Genomic DNA, 12468 nt, shown 5'->3' with positions numbered 1-12468 from the left:
GAAGCGAGCTCAAGGGGACTGACTTTCAGGCAGCAAAAGGCAGGAAGTGCTGGAAAAAGCCAGGGATTAGCAGAGGCTGGGCAGCCAAGCTTTGATTTCCATCGATCTGCAGAGCTTTCAGGGGCTGTGCTGAGCTGGCAGCAGGTTGCTGATGCAATGTTTTGATCTTGGTTAGCAAGCAAGAGACCAAGCTATCAAAAACCATCTTGACAGGGACATTAGTGGTGGATGAGTGCTGCAAATGATGCTCTCCTCCTGATCTTAACTCCTGAGCTGCTTGGCTGCAGCAAGGTTTGTTCAGCCTGGAGAAGAGAAGGCTCCAGGGAGACCTAATAGAGGCCTCCCAGTACCTGAAGGGGCTAGGAGAAGGCTGCAGAGGGACTGCAGGCAAAGGCCTGCAGGGACAGGACGAAGGGCAGGGGCTTGGAATCAGAGCAGAGCAGATTTAGACTGGATGCTAGCAACAACTTCTGCACCATGAGGCTGGTGGAACACTGCAACAGGTTGCCCAGGGAGGTGGTTGAAGTCCCATCCATGAAGATATTCAAGGTGAGGCTGGACAGGGCTCTGGACAACCTGATCTAGTTGGGGATGTCCCTGCTGGCTGCAGGGGGCTTGGACTGGATGAGCTTTGGAGGTCCTTTCCAACCCAAACCATTCTGTGGTTGTGTCTAAGACTGAAAGCCTGCTGTTGTGATGTCCACTTGCCTCCTCACATCAGATCAGTTTGTATGGCACCTCCAAACTAGCTCCTGCAAAGCCTTTGGTGAAAGCTGCCAGCAGGAGTGAACCATCAAGTGCACACTGCACAGGAGTCACAGAATGGTTGGGGCTGGAAGGGACCTTCAAGATCAGCCAGTTCCAACTCCCTGCCATGGGCAGGGACACCAAAGTCAGCAAAAAATAGGATTTGGGGTTGGGAGTCCTTGTGCAGGCAAATAAATAGTTGAGTCGTGATGGTGCTGAGCATCCAGGAGCTCCCAGGGAGTTCACAGAGTCATGGAATGGTTTGGCTTGGAAGGGATCTTAAAGATCAGCCAATGCCAACCCCCTGCCATGGGCAGGGACACCTCCCCCCAGCCCAGCTTGCTCAAGGCCTCATCCAGCCTGGCCTTGAACACCTCCAGTCAGGGGACACCCACAGCCTCCCTGGGCAACCTGTTCCAGTGTCTCCCCACACTCACTCTAAGGAATTTCTTCCTCATCTCCAGTCTCAATCTCCCCTCTTCCAGCTCAAAGCCATTGTCCCTCGTCCTGGCACTCCCAGCCCTTGTCCAAAGTCCCTCCCCAGCTCTCCTGGAGCCCCTTCAGATACTGGAAGGCTGCTCTGAGGTCTCCCTGGAGCCTTCTCTTCTCCAGGCTGAACAGCCCCAACTCCCTCAGCCATAATCTCCCATGGGAAGTGGTGGATTCCTTTACATTGGTCAGGTTTAAGCTTCAGCTTGGCAGGCTGCTGGGCCACCTCATTCCAACTGAACTATTCCCTAGAAAGGTTGGAGCAGATGATCCCTGAGCTCCCTCCCGAGCGGGCGCTCTGGGATTCTCCGCAAGGCACAGCGTGTCCCAGCCCCACCACTGACCTCATTTCACAGGTGAGCAACAAAGGCTCTGAGAAGCTGAGGTCAAGCAAGCCCTCAGCAGCACCAGGATGACAATGCTGGAGGTTCCTGGCTCCCTGAAGCATGCTGCAGAAACCAGGCCACCCCCTCCCCTGGGTTAAGGTCAATACGCAGAGCGCCAAAGGCTCTGCTGTGGCTCTGATGGGGGGGCTGGGAGTAAAGATACCCTCAACAAATCCACATCCTCTCCAGCTTCCCAGGGGCTACAGGAGAGCTGCAGAGGGACTTCTGGCAAAGGCATGGAAGGACAGGATGAGGGGTGATGGCTTCAAACTGGAAGGAGCTGGACTTAATTAGACAGGAAGAAGAAATGCTTCTCCAGGAGGGTGGGGAGACACTGGAGCAGGTTGCCCAGGGAGGCTGTGGCTGTCCCCTCCCTGGAGGTGCTCAAGGCCAGGCTGGATGAGGCCTTGAGCAAGCTGGGCTGGGGGGAGGTGTCCCTGCCCATGGCAGGGGGTTGGAACTGGCTATCTTTGAGGTCCCTTCCCAAGTCAAACCACTCCATGAACCTAAGGATATGTTAACAAACAAAGGTGAAGCCCCAGATGTTGTCCTCATTTCAAATCCATTTCTACCTCTGCTCCCTGCAGCAGCCCAACAGCTCCACTAACACCCCAAACAAGAGCTCTCCTGCCCACAGGCCTCCCTTCAGAGAATCAATCATAGAATTGGTTGGGCTGGAAAAGATCTCCAAGATCATGGAGTCCAAGCATCAACCCAACACCCCCATGGCCACCAAACCCTGTCCCCAAGTGCCATGGCCACACCTTTCTTGAACACCTCCAGGGATGGGGACTCCACCACCACTCTGGGCAGCCTGAGCCAGTGCCTGACCACTCCTGCAGGACAGAAATTGTTCCTCCTGTCCAACCTAACCCTCCCTTCTCTAAGCAGGAAGCACAGCCTGGCACCACAGCCAGCACAAGAGTGAGGCAACCACCTGTTATCCCATGTTGTGAAAGCCCAGGATCCCAGAGCACCCAAGATCAAGATCAGAGCAAGCTAAAGCATCCCACGTGTCCTGTCCCAGGTCCAGGAGGTTTGCAGAGTCCCCAGCTACAGGGGAAAGCAAACAACCAGCTGGAAAACAAACACAGGAAGAGCCAGGCCTGCAGTGGGAGAGCTGGAAGGGAGCTGCTCCTGGAGGAGTGGAGCTCAGTGTCTGCAGATGTGACAACAGCAGCACAGGAGGAGCTGCTCTTTGGGCTTCTCAGTCAAGGTGCTCTGGGCAGGCTGGCAAAGGGATCTGACACCAGAGCCAGGGATAAAACACAGAGAATCACTGACCCTGCTGACTGCAGGGGGGTTGGATGGGATGACCTTTGAGGGTCCCTTCTCACCTGTGAAACGTTTGCTTTGGGCAGAATTTGGCTTTCTGAGCAGGCTCCAGACCCTGCACACACACAGCCTCCTCCCCTGGAGGCTCACTGGGAGGAAATCTGCACCCCAAGTGCAGATAAATCCCTTGCAGCATTGCTCCAGCATGACAAAATGCAGCTGGAACCACTGATCCATAGCCCAGATTCCCCCAGGTGAAAGCTTTTGGGATGGGCAGCTGTCCTGCAGTCACCCTGACTTCACAGCAAGACTTTTACATTTAAGAGCTGCTTTTTAGCCCCAAAACCTGAAAGCACTCAAACCAGAGATGATCTTTTGCCTGCTGAAGTGTGGCACTGGCAGACAGACCTTAAGAGCAAGAGCAGGAATTTCTGCAGCCTCCCAGGGAGCTTGGCTGGTGCAGAAGGTGCAGCACACAGTAGGGATTTGGCTGATGGGCAGGGGTGGCCATCAGAAGGGGCTTGACAGGCTGGAGAAGTGTCCAGTGCCAACCACAGGAGGTTCAACAAGTCACAGGGGAGGGTCCTGCAGCTGGGTGAGGCCAGCCCCAGGCACAGATCCAGGCTGGGTGCTGAGTGAGTTAAGAGCAGCCCTGAAGAAATGGACCTGGGGCTGCTGAGCAGCTCCCCAGGAGCCAGCAGTGCCCTCCTGCAGCCCTCAGGCAGCTGTGTGCTGGCTGCAGCCAGAGCAGTGTGGGCAGCAGGGCAGGAGAGGGGATTCTGCCCCTGGGCTCTGCTCTGCTGAGACCTCACCTCCAATCCTGCCTCCAGCTCTGGTGTCCCCAGCACAGAAGGACACAGAGCTGTGGAGTGAGGCCAGAGGAGGCCACAAAGATGATCCCAGGGCTGGAGCAGCTCTGCTGTGAGCACAGGCTGAGGGAGCTGGGGGTGTGCAGCCTGCAGAGGAGAAGGCTCCAGGGGGACCTCAGAGCTGCCTGCCAGGACCTGAAGGGATCCTGCAGGAAGGCTGCAGAGAGACTTCTCCTGAGGGTGTCTGAGCCAGGCCAAGGGGGAATGGTTTGGAGCTGAGGCAGAGCAGGGTTAGAGTGGAGCTGAGGAAGAAGTTCTTCAGTGTGAGGCTGGTGAGACTCTGGCACAGGCTGCCCAGGGAGGCTGTGGCTGCCTCCTCCCTGGGGGTGTTCAAGGCCAGGCTGGATGAGGCCTTGAGCAGCTGAGTCTGGCTGAGAGGTGTCCCTCCCATGGCAGGGGGGGTAGAGTAGATGATCTCTTGAGGTCCCTTCCAACCTGAGCCATTCTAGGATTCTGTGATTGTCCCTTCACAACCACCTCAAGCAAAAGCATTTTTTTTTCCCCAAACACAGCTTGCTGGGAAGATCTAAGATCTGGGTTACCCTTAAAAGCATCTCAAAGCACTTACAGGACTACCACCACCCATCTGAGGTTTGACAAGAGCAGTGGTGGAAGGGAAGTGTTACCACAGCACATCAGTGTTAACCCAATGAGCAGCCCCAGAGAAGTTCAGGCTACTCCACCAGCTCAGCTTCAGCCTTCAAAAAAAAAAAAAAACCAAACCCTCACCTGAGCACAAGCACAGAACAAACCAAAGCAGCTGAGGTTTCAGAATGAGTCTGAAGAGATGCAGCAGCTCTGAGCTGCAAATTGCTGTTGCCTGAACTATCTCAAGAAGGGGTGGGAACAAATATTTTCAGTCATGGATGTTGCAGGAGTTAGCAAAGATAAAGATGTTTAGCATGGCCAGAGAAAGGGGGAAGAGAACAATGTCCACAGCATGGGCCAGTGGGAATTAACTGAAGGTCTACAGCATTTGAATCTCTAGGAGAGCATTCACAGGTGTTCACCTGGTGACTCACCCTGAAAGAGAGAATCAGAGAATGGTTTGGGTTGGAAGAGACCCTCAAAGGTCATCTTGTCCATCCCCCCTGCCCTCAGCAGAGACACCTCCAACTAGAGCAGGTTGCTCAGGGTCACATCAAGGCTGACCTTGACTGTCTCCAGCCTCAGCCACCTCCCTGGGCAACCTGTTCCAGTCTCTCCCCACCCTCACTGTGCAGAACTCCCTCCTGATGTCCAACCTAAACCTCCTCTGCTCCAGTTTCAATCCATTTCCCCTCATCCTTTCCCCACAGCCCTTCTGAACAGTCCCTCCCCAGCCTGCCTGTAGGTCCCCTTCAGATATTGAAATGCAGCTCTGAGGTCTCCCTGGAGCCTTCTCTTCTCCAGGCTGAACAGCCCCAACTCTCTCTGTCTGTCCCCACAGCAGAGCTTCTCCAGCCCTCTGACCCTCTTGGTGGCCTCCTCTGGACCCTCTCCAGCAGGTCCATCTCTCTCTTGTGTTGGGGGCCCCAGAGCTGGGCACAGCACTGCAGGTGAGGTCTCACAGAGCAGAGCAGGGTGACAGAATCACCTCTCAAGCTGCTGGCCAGGCTGTTTTGCAGCAGCCCAGGCTGTGCAGCTCTTGAGGCATAAGCTCCTGAAGGCAAGCCCCACATCTTAGGGGACTTGAGAACCTCCCCTGTGAAGAGAGACTGAGAGCCCTGGGGCTGTTTAGTCTGGAGAAGAGAAGGCTGAGAGGGATCTGATTAATGTCTATCAATAGCTGAGGGGTGGGGGGCAAGGGGAGGGGGCCAGGCTCTTTTGGGTGATGCACAGAAACAAGACAAGGAACAATGAGTTCAAACTTGACCAGAGAAGATTTCAGCTCAAGAGGAGGAGAAACTTCCTTACAGTGAGGGTGACAGAGCCCTGGAGCAGGCTGCCCAGGGGGGTTGTGGAGTCTCCTTCTCTGGAGCCTTTCTAACCCCACCTGGATGCATTCCTGTGCAGACTACCCTGGGTGACCCTGCTCTGGCAGGGGGGTTGGATTGGATGATCATAGAATCAGGCAGGGTTGGAAGGGACCACAAGGCTCAGCCAGTTCCAACCCCCCTGCCATGGCCAGGGACACCTCACATTAGATCAGGCTGGCCAGAGCCTCATCCAGCCTGGCTGCAAACACCTCCAGGGATGGAGCCTCAACCACCTCCCTGCACAACCCATTCCAGGCTCTCACCACTCTCATGGGGAAGAACTTCTTCCTCATGTCCAGCCTGAATCTCCCCACTTCCAGCTTTATTCCATCCCCCCCTAGGCCTGTCACTACCTGAGATCCTAAAAAGTCCCTCTCCAGCTTTCTTGGAGCCCCCTTCAGATCCTGGAAGGCCACAAGAAGGTCACCTCAGAGCCTTCTCTTCTCCAGACTGAACAGCCCCAACTCTCTCAGTCTGTCCTCACAACGGAGCAGATCATCCTTGTGGCCCTGGTGGATCTCCTCAGGTCTCTTCCAACCTCTGCTGTACTGTCAGACTGTGACCTTCTTCACCTTGCTCCACCCCAGCCATGATCTGTGATGTGGCTGTGTCACCCTGCTCTGCTTTCATCTCAGAGGCAAGCGAGCTCACAGGGGATTCTGACCTGAATTTCTAAGCTGCATCCAGCCCAGATACCTTGCTGTGTCTCTCAGGCATGTCACCAGCTGCAGACAGTCCCATTTAGGTCCAAATTTGCACTCCAAAAGGAGTTCTTACCTGGAGAAACATATTAGTGCCACTGGAGTCCTCTTTCCAAAGGCTTTTATCTAAATTTGGACTCAGTCTTGCATCTGGAAAAGGACAACCCCATGGAACAGCATAGGTTGAGGACTGACCTGGTGGAGAGCAGAGCAGGGGAAAAGGATCTGGGGATCCTGGTGGGCAGAAGGATGCCCAGGAGCCAGCAATGTGCCCTTGTGGCCAGGAAGGCCAAGGGCATCCTGGGGGGGATCAGCAGGGCTGTGGTGAGTAGGTCAAGGAAGGTTCTCCTCCTCTGCTCTGCCCTGCTGAGGCCACATCTGGAATATTGTGTCCAGTTCTGGCCCCCTCAGGTCAAGAAGGACCTCAGGGAAGTGCTTGAGAGAGTCCAGCCCAGAGCCCCAGAGCTGCTGCAGGCAGTGGAACATCTCCTGTGAGGCCAGGCTGAGGGAGCTGGGGCTTGGAGCAGAGCAGCCTGAGGGCTGCCCTCATTGCTGGGGATAAAGCTGTGCAGGGCTGGAGCCAGGCTGTGCTCAGGGATGGCCAAGGACAGCACAAGGGGCACTGGGGGCAAGCTGGAGCAGAGGAGGAGCCATGGGAACAGGAGAGGAAACTTTGTCACTGTGAGGGTGGCAGAGCCTGGAGCAGGCTGCCAGAGAGGTTGTGGAGTCTCCTGCTCTGGAGACATTCAGAACCCTCCTGGATGTGTTCTGTGTGCCCTGCCCTGGGTGACCCTGCTCTGGCAGGGGCTTGGACTGGCTGATCTCCAGGGGTCGCTTCCAGCCCCTCCCATGCTGTGATGCTCTGAATCCAAGCCCAGCTCTGGCTCCCACACCTTCTAAGTGCCCTCAGAGCCCTCCCCACATGATGCTGCATTTCCACAGTCAAGGGCTTGGAGCTTCTTTACCTTCACCCCTCAGAACAGGTTGCCAGAGCAAAGCCTGACCCAGTGTTTGCCAACCAAGCCCACCATGACCAAATACAGGGGGAGAGCAACTTCCCTTGGAGGAGCTGCTCTGTTCACACAGCAAGGGGGAAGCCTTTTCCAGCAGCACTCCCTCACATCCTGTGGAAGTGGCTGGAATTGGCAGTGGCTGAAGCTGGCTGTGCTGAACCCCAGTGTGGCTGTGGAAGCCCCAAACCAGCCCCTGAGAAACCAGTCCTGTGCTGGGCACACACAGAAAACAGCCCAGCCCCAGCCTCCCCCTCCAAAGCTCCAGCTGCTGTTGCTCCTTCTGGTAAATGAGAACATCATCTACAGGACACTTCCTGTGACTAGGGACTGGACAGCTGAGCACATCCTTGGGAACAAACACAGAGTCATGGAATGGTTGGAAAGGACCTCTGGAGGTCATCCAGTCCTACCCCCAGGGCAGTCTGCACAGGAACACATCCAGGGGGGGTTGGAAGCTCTCCACACAAGGACACTCCACAACCTCTCTGGGCAGCCTGCTCCAGGGCTCAGCACCCTCACACCAAAGAATTTTCTCCTCCTGTTCAGTTGGAACTTCCTGGGGTCCAGTTTGTGTCCATTGCCCCTTGGCCTGTCCCTGGGCACCACTGACAAGAGCCTGGCCCCTTCTATTTGACCCCCACCCCTCAGATCTTTGAAAACATTCATAAGATCTCCTCTCAGCCTTCTCCTCTCCAGGCTAAACAGCCTCAGGGCTCTCAGCCTTTCCTCATCAGACATGTTCCAGTTCCCTTCATCATCCTCATAGCCTCCACTGGACACTCTCCAGTACATCCCTGTCCCAAACACCCCCTCCAGAACGTGCCTGAGGCAGCAGCGAGCAACCCCCAGGGCTTGAAGTGGCCAAGTGAAAGGGTAGCACCTGTTCAAAAATGTTTGTTGTGCAGGTGAGATTTCTTCCAGAGCCTCTCTGACTAGACAAGAAAGCCAGGAAGGGACTTTTGACAAGGGCTTGGAGTGGTAAGATGAAAGGGAATGGACTGAAGCTGGAAAAGGGGAGAGTGAGACTGGAGATGAGGAAGAAATTGTTGGCAGTGAGGGTGGTGAGAGACTGGAAGAGGTTGCCCAGGGAGGCTGTGGATGTCCCCTCCCTGGAGGTGTTCAAGGCCAGGCTGGATGAGGCCTTGAGCAAGCTGGGCTGGGGGGAGGTGTCTCTGCCCATGGCAGGGGGTTGGAACTGGATGAGCTTTGAGGTCCCTTCCGACCCAACCCATTCTGTGATTCTATGACAGCCAAACACGATGGAAATTTGAGTCCCAGAGACTAAATAAAGCCAAACTAAAATACAAAATTAGACATCCAGGAGGGGAAATCAGCAGAGGTCTGGAAAGCTGCTGCTGTTCAAACCATGCAGTGTCTTTCAAAGCCAAACATTTCACTTGCCATGGTGGGGAAAAAAAAAAAAATGCAGCTGGGGTGGAGTCACCTGTAAGGCAGCAAGAAAAACATGCACAAACATCTTGGCTATGTGAAAACAAGCCCTGGATGGGACTCTGCTGCTGCTGGAGACAGGCAGGTCCAACAGCCCTGCTCCACCTCAGGCACTGACAGCTCCTCATTTCCCCTCTGCCAAGAGCCAGGCACCATTCTGCCTTGGAAACCGACAGGAATCCCACCCAAGTTGCTTGGTTCTCTCATGATTCCAACCCCAAGGGTAGACTGACCTCAAGCAAACCTAAAGGACACAGCCACAGCTTCACAGATTGCACTGGGTTGGGAGGAACCCTCAAAGGTCATCTTGTCCAACCCCCCTGCACCCAGCAGGGACACCTCCAACTAGAGCAGGCTGCCCAGGGACACATCAAGGCTGATCTTGAATGTCTCCAGGGATGGGACCTCAACCACCTCCCTGGGCAGCCTGTTCCAGTCTCTCCCCACCCTCACTGTGCAGAACTTCCTCCTGATGTCCAACCTCAATCTCCCCTGCTCCAGTTTCAAACCATTATCCCTCATCCTTTCCCCACAGGCCCTTCTGAACAGCCCCTCCCCAGCCTGCCTGTAGGTCCCCTTCAGATATTGAAATGCAGCTCTGAGGTCTCCCTGGAGCATTCTCTTCTCCAGGCTGAACAGCCCCAACTCTCTCAGCCTGGCCCCACAGCAAAGCTTCTCCAGCCCTCTGATCCTCTTGGTGGCCTCCTCTGGACCCTCTCCAGCAGGTCCATGTCCTTCTTATGCTGGGGGCCACAGAGCTGGACACAGAACCAAAAGGAAAGCTGCTGGTATTGAGCCTCTCTGGCAGAAGAGTGAGGAAAAGGAAGAAGAGATGGAAATGGGAACACACAGGGCTATGGAAATGAGGAAGTAACAGGGAGTCTCTTCACTCTTCAGTTAACACCCAGCCAGCTCAGAGACTTGGGTGTCTGGAAGGGCTGGGGTTGCAAAATAAAGCAGTTTGTTAGGACACTGCAGCAGCTATTTGGGGCTTCAGGAGGCCACCTGCAAGGCAGCAGGCTTGAGTCAGGCTTCACTCTGGAAGGGCAGGGTGGGCAAAGCCATGGATGGAAAGACATCATGGGAGAGAGGGGCCCTGGAAAAGGGCAGGGTGGGCAAAGCCATAGAGGGAAAGAGATGCCCTGGAAAAGGGCAGGGTGGGCAAAGTCATGGAGGGAAAGAGATGCCCTGGAAAAGGGCAGGGTGGGCAAAGACATGGAGGGAAAGAGATGCCCTGGAAAAGGGCAGGGTGGGCAAAGCCATAGAGGGAAAGAGATGCCCTGGAAAAGGGCAGGGTGGGCAAAGACATGGAGGGAAAGAGATGCCCTGGAAAAGGGCAGGGTGGGCAAAGCCATAGAGGGAAAGAGATGCCCTGGAAAAGGGCAGGGTGGGCAAAGTCATGGAGGGAAAGAGATGCCCTGGAAAAGGGCAGGGTGGGCAAAGCCATAGAGGGAAAGAGATGCCCTGGAAAAGGGCAGGGTGGGCAAAGACATAGAGGGAAAGAGATGCCCTGGAAAAGGGCAGGGTGGGCAAAGACATAGAGGGAAAGAGATGCCCTGGAAAAGGGCAGGGTGGGCAAAGACATAGAGGGAAAGAAATGCCCTGGAAAAGGGCAGGGTGGCTACAGCATCCTTACACCCAGCTTACACATTTAGGTCAGCAGCACCTCAGCTGTGATTTATTTTCCTCCACGTCCCCTTTAGCAAAGGAAGAGACTTCCAGCTGCTGACCCGCAGCAGGAGCCAGTCTCAGCAGGGATAATTAAAGGCATCTCAATACAAAGGACATCCCCAGTGATCAGCTGGATGTTATCTCACACACACATTGCAGTCCCCACATAAGGAACTGCTTCACCATGTTGCAGACAAACGTTTCAGTTTGCACCACTTCTCTTTTGTTCTATCCTCCCAGCGTTAATTAGAGCTTAGGATATTAAAAACAAGGTACCAAGGCTCCTAAAAAACACCCTTGCCCCACCTGAAAAACCCAAAAGGGGCTGGAAGAGAGGCACTTCAGCCCAGAGAGATTCGAGCAGCATCCTGCAGGCAGCATGAGCTAATCCTCCCGAGTGAGCTCCGAGCATCCAGCCGAGCCCTGAAGCCTCTGCTCAGCCCAGCCCCGTCGTAACAACGAGAAAACAATAAGCAAATAACCATAAATAAAGCCCTTTCCAAACCAGCGACAAAAGACGACCACCGAAGACAATGGGGGAGCAACACCCCAAGCCTTGTTAGGCTGCTAACGAGCTGAGCTTGCCACCGCTACTGATGTAATGCAAAAGCTTTCGGGACCAAAACAAATAGATGTACACACCTAGGGTGAGCAGCACCAGAGGCACGAAGGCTGCCGCTGCGGATGCGGACGGAGTTATGTGGGGAATAACCGGAGGCTGAGCCTCACCTTTGTTTTAACGCGTACGAGACAGGAGCCTCTGGGGCACCCCACAGCCGCCAGCACCCTTCCCTCCCGCGCTGCCACAACGCCCCAGCGCTGACATTTAGGGGGAAATTCGGGGTATTTTTTTGCGGGGGGGGGAGGGAGAAGGTAGGTTTTGCTCACTCCCAGCACCGGAGAAGCCGCCGAGGCTGCATTTACCTTGCCCCACATGGGTCACGGAAGGAGCCTCCCAACCTCGCAGCCCTCGGGGGGGAGCTAAGGCACGCCGGGGGGCTCTGTCCTCAATGGGGACCCACCCCAAAAGAGATGAGGGTGGGAAACTGGGGCTAACTCTTCTCCCCGCGAGTCCCCAGATCGGGGATCCCCCCTGTAGGCGAGGCCTGTCCCGCCCTAAGGGGCCGGGCCCACCGCCGCCCCGCTCCCCCGGGAAGGGACGCTGACCCGCCGACCGCTCCCCATTCCTCCCCTCCCGGAGGAAGCTGCTCCGCGGGGTCGCTTACCTGCCGCCGGCCACCGCCCGCCGCGGCCTGGCCGGGCCCTTCAGGACTGCAGGCGGCGGGGCCGCCGCGTCGCCCGGGAGACGGCTGGAACCGGCGCCGCCATCTTCCCTTCCCTCCCCTCCGCCGCCGCTCCGGCCGCGGCGGGGAGCACACTGCGCAGGCGTAGGCCGGCCCAGCGTCACATGACAGGGAGGGGGCGGGGACATGAGGTCACGTGGTCATGCACGCCATGATGGGAAGGTCAATTCTACCCCAGCAAAGAGGCTTTCTTCCGGCAAGGGGGAGCCGCCATGTTTAGAGGGTCTCACCAGGGGCAGACTCGCACTCCTGCCGCCATGTTGGAAGAGGCGGGCGGGCGGGGCCGCCATGTTGGGGAGGTCGGCTCTGAGAGGAAGGTGGCAGGGCGGTTCCCTCCACTCCCCGGCTGCCTCGCAGGCGCCGCCCGCCTTCTCCTCACGCCTCGCCCCTTCTGCATCTTCCTCTCCCAGGGGTGGCACTGCCAGGACTTAGAGACCCTCCCTGCCCGCAGGCTCAGGACTCAACTTACTACCTGCCACAGCTGCACCATACCCCTGGGTGTTCCCCAAGGCCTAGCCACCTCCTGAGGTGGGCCATGAGGAGGGAAGATGGGACCTGTCCCCATTTCTGAAGGAGAGTGAGTGCCTGTTAAACCACGGTGGTGAG

The 12468-nt window shown here is 56.1% G+C and overlaps 1 protein-coding gene across 1 annotated transcript in view; it reads right to left on the bottom strand.

The window, feature by feature from the left end:
• Positions 1-11801, bottom strand: part of FBXO42 (F-box protein 42) — an 85874-nt gene extending 74073 nt beyond the window's left edge. The window contains exon 1 of the mRNA XM_054394973.1: positions 11785-11801. The gene's annotated coding sequence lies outside the window, so the exon portion shown is untranslated. The remainder of the gene's footprint in view (positions 1-11784) is intronic.
• Between the last annotated feature and the right edge of the window lie 667 nt (positions 11802-12468).

This window comes from Indicator indicator, chromosome 32, assembly GCF_027791375.1.
Source record: "Indicator indicator isolate 239-I01 chromosome 32, UM_Iind_1.1, whole genome shotgun sequence".
NCBI classification, from domain to species: Eukaryota; Metazoa; Chordata; class Aves; order Piciformes; family Indicatoridae; genus Indicator; species Indicator indicator.
The sequence above is the reverse complement of the archived record's forward strand: the minus strand, read 5'-3'. Positions and strand labels throughout refer to the sequence as shown.